General features: G+C 41.3%; 1 long non-coding RNA gene across 1 annotated transcript; it reads left to right on the plus strand.

The window, feature by feature from the left end:
* The first annotated feature begins 359 nt into the window (after window positions 1-359).
* Window positions 360-3,453, plus strand: LOC112845638 (uncharacterized). Its single transcript, XR_003218502.1, has 3 exons — window positions 360-418; window positions 725-865; window positions 3,435-3,453. It is a non-coding gene; the product is annotated as an uncharacterized LOC112845638 (long non-coding RNA).
* The last annotated feature ends 557 nt before the right edge of the window (window positions 3,454-4,010 follow it).

The following is a 4,010-nucleotide window of genomic DNA, read 5'->3' on the forward strand; positions in this document are numbered from 1 at the left end:
ACCAGGAAGACCTCAGCATTCGCCAATTCCTGCTGAATTACCGCAAACAGAAAGAACTGACAGAGGGCATTGGAATAGAGGATGATTATAACACTGAAGACAGAGGTAATAGGTCTGTCTAAGGGCCAGTGGAATATAAGCTATAGGTTGTAGTGGTGGTTATATTAGATTCAGAGTGTAGAGGAGATGGATCATTGTAATTAAGAGTCATAGAAATCTGAACCTCACTGCTAAACTGGCGGTCTAACTGTACATGTGCTCCATTGCAGAGGTCCCTCCCACTGAGTGTGAGGATGTTGAAGATGCTGGTAGTCCTGATGTGAAAGCAGAGCTTCCCTCCCACCTCAGCATCACTAAGGATGTTATGGAGCGCTGCATTCATCTGCTGTCTGATCCCAGCCTCAGGCTCCGACTCAAGGTAGTTTTATGTAGAGTCAACTGTTGGACTAGTAACAAAAATAATCATTCTTGTGAGGGTAGGACCGCCAGCGTTGGTACAATTCATCCTGTCAGAACTGTGTGGATGACTGTTCACTGGTGTAATGCTCATCAAGGAAAAACATTCAGTCTGGTCCAGGAGTGAAACAGAAATAAGTCTGTGCTGAAGTCGTGCCTGCTCAGGAGTTTGGGCTCTCAATGAAGACCTCAGTAATTAGTTTCAGCTCACATTTAATCAGGATCAAAACAGAGATAATTTAGGTGTGTTGTGCGTCTTTGTCTTTAGGTACTGGACGTGCTGGAGTTGTGCGTTCAGGTGCTGAGTGAGAGGGAAAATGAACTGCTGCCTATGGCTCATCGCTGCTGGCCAGCACTCCTGCAGAGACTCACAGCCGATGACCCATTAGCAGTCCTCAGAGCCTTCAGGGTAAGTAAACAAACCTCTTTTCATTACGTGAGTCAAATTATTCAAGTCGTCTTTAGTTTTTTTAAACTCTTAATAGTGAAAGAATCAAAGATTGTTCCAACAACAGTCTTATTTCATTCAGAAATAGTTCTATTATTTTTTGGGGGGTTGTAATGTGAAGACTCTTTAAACTAACATTTCTTCTATCAGCACAGAAAAATCACTGTGGATGCCTTCTTAGAGGCTGCTTTTCAAACTGTCTCAGAGAATCACAAAGTAGGACTTTGGGATAAATGAAGCTGATAGTGTTTTGTGATCTTTGGTGCAAGTGTCAGCTGATTCAACTTGTGGGTGTAAATTAGGCTACTCGTCAGCTCCTGTCATCAGCTGGAATATTTTTAAATTTGTTATTCATATTTTTATTGATGAGCTGACAAATACAGACACGTTAAGTCTGTAAACAGTTATTTATTCACTCAGAGCTGCTGCTGGGAAATTGTTTCATCAGCTTTTGGATATATACGCGTTTTGTAAATACTACAATTCATCCAGGAGTACACAACGGGAAGGTTTTATTGAATTTTGACAGCTTGCTGCTTTTGTACATTACATTTTTGTACATTACATGGGTGAAACATGAGGGGACTTTGTGAGGAGGAGGGTTTCTAAAGAGGTTCTGCCCAAGCTGAGCGCCTCTCTGGCACGGCAGGCTCCGATAAAGCGCCAAGGCTGGGCCTGTCTACACACACACCCTGGCCTACAAACTGCAGCTGGCTGTATTGCAGGGGCTGGGCTGACTGTGCCAGAGACTGGATCTGGGTGAGAGAATAGAGACACAGTGCTCACAAACAGCACAGTTTCACCAAGACACAACATGAGTGCATCATCCTGTAGAACTGTACCTGGGATCTGGCAATGATCAAAGCAGCCACAACATGGACAAATCAGAGCAAGACAACTATTCTTAGTTGACGCCTCACTTAATGGAGATTGGTGCAACATGAAGCCCATTTATGTAAAACCACATTGAAGATAGATGACTCTTATTATCTTATCTTATCTTATCTTATCAAGCCTATTTGATCACAGGGCTGTAACTTTCTTGTAGGAATAAACTTTATGATTCTTCTTAAATGAATGAGTTATAGTCAGCTTTCTTCCTGTGAGTGAGACAACAGCAATACAAGTTTGTGTCTGTACATTAGTACAGAGATGAAGATGTCTCTATGCTAAGGTTAACAATTAGGTTGTTAGCCTGATTTGACATTAAAGCTGTGTGTGGGGAGATGAGTCGTCAGAAAAGCCAAAAAAGTCAAAGAACTCATTGAAGCTCCTTCACCACCGGGTGGTGGTGAATGAAAATCAACCATTGGTATCACAGCATAAATCAGGGCATCTCTGTTTTATTATAAAAACCTTAAACTGTGAAACAGTTCAGCATCCTAAACACGTGACGGTGATGTTGTTGCTAAAAATGCCTCTTCACTGTGGCAGCTCTGTCATTAAACATATTTTAAACATGACTTTGATGATACGGACCACAGCCAGCTGTGCCAGCAGGATGCTGCTCAGGTCCAAACTGCACACACAGCTACGACTGCAAGCAGCTCTTCTTATACCCAACTGAGAAAAACGTGATTGTTCAATCAGCGAATGCAAAGCCATTTAATTGATAAGCTCAGAGAAGTTGTTGTTGTTATTTTTGTTTACTTTGTGCTCAAAATACGTCCATTAGCATGTTGAAAATATTCATATTCACTCCCACTGAGGTTCATCGCTGACAGAGGAAAAGAGTCACAAAGGTGACAGAGCTGTCTGCAGCCTTTCCAGAGCCAGTGTTACATCTAACAGTGACAAGGACTGCAGTTAAAGACAATTGTTTCATTTTGTAAGAAATCAGGTTGTTTGTGAAACTGTTCCTTTAACATAGCTTACGGCACTTTGTGTACAGCAAACTCTCTCATACAGTATAGTGTGCAGATAAACAGGCACGATACACGTTGTGTGTTTGAGATGCTCTTTGTGATTATTCTGTGAAGTGGGTTTCAGTATGTCTGTGGCTTCAGTTCACAGTGGGTGGACAAGGAAGGGTTTAAAAGGAGATTAACCAGCAGTGGTATCTTTACTCCATATTATCGGAACCAGGATCATATTTTTAAAGGATTTGTTCTTTTGGATATAAAAGTGTCATTATGTGCACGCACTGGACATAATCAGAAAAGAAGCATTCACAACTGTAACCATGTATGGAGCCAAGCCTGGAGCTGGACATGTAACGTGCCCACTTTCCTCACATCCTGCTGCACCACTGCCTGCTGTTTCAGCCATCCACCACCCCAGCATCCACCTGTATGCTCCTGGAGTTTTATGAGTAACATATTTGCAGGGAGTGATCCACCCGAAGACCAGCACCGAGCTCAAACTGTATTCTGCCGCTGTGATTAATCCGTGAATTAACTTGGCTTTGTTGCATTTTATCGTTTTATTTTCTTTTTCAAGTTGATTCTGTTGTAATTTCTGGATAAAGGTAAAAGTATTACAATTTTATATGAATAAAATATAGTAAAAATGTCCTGTGTTGGTTTCTCAGCTGAAGCAGACCTAGATGCTGTTTGTGAAGCCTGTCTACCCTACCTGAGATCCAGACAACCCATCAGACTGCAAGAAGCCTGTTTAAGGTAAGTCTTTATAAGGACCGCTGTAGTAAGTAACTCAATCTTCATTTAGTTACTAATGTGTGAGTGTTACACACAGACAGATGCCATAAATTAAAACTGTGCCATCCAGTTGACATTGTATTGCCATGTTGGTCATTAATAGCCACGTGACATGATTTATCAGTAAAATCTGAATTTAAATTGAATGCTTAACATCATATTTGGAGAGGTGCTGGGTGTTACACAACAAAATGTGACTTCAGGAGTCATTCATTGTCTCTGAACACTGAACATGAAACAAAGCACTGTGGCTATAGCTTTGTTCCCTGAAGGAGAGGAACATGGGACCTGACAATTGAATACCTCAGGAATAATCAGGTTCCTGCATGTTCTGGGTAAGACACCAGTATTCATGACTTTAACGTATATTACCTGTAATATAAGACTTTTAACCCTTGCTGGAAACTTTAGTAAATCAGTTTTGGGCCTGATTTAAATATCACCCTCAC

Source organism: Oreochromis niloticus, unplaced genomic scaffold (genome assembly GCF_001858045.2).
Source record: "Oreochromis niloticus isolate F11D_XX unplaced genomic scaffold, O_niloticus_UMD_NMBU tig00008308_pilon, whole genome shotgun sequence".
NCBI lineage: Eukaryota > Metazoa > Chordata > Actinopteri > Cichliformes > Cichlidae > Oreochromis > Oreochromis niloticus.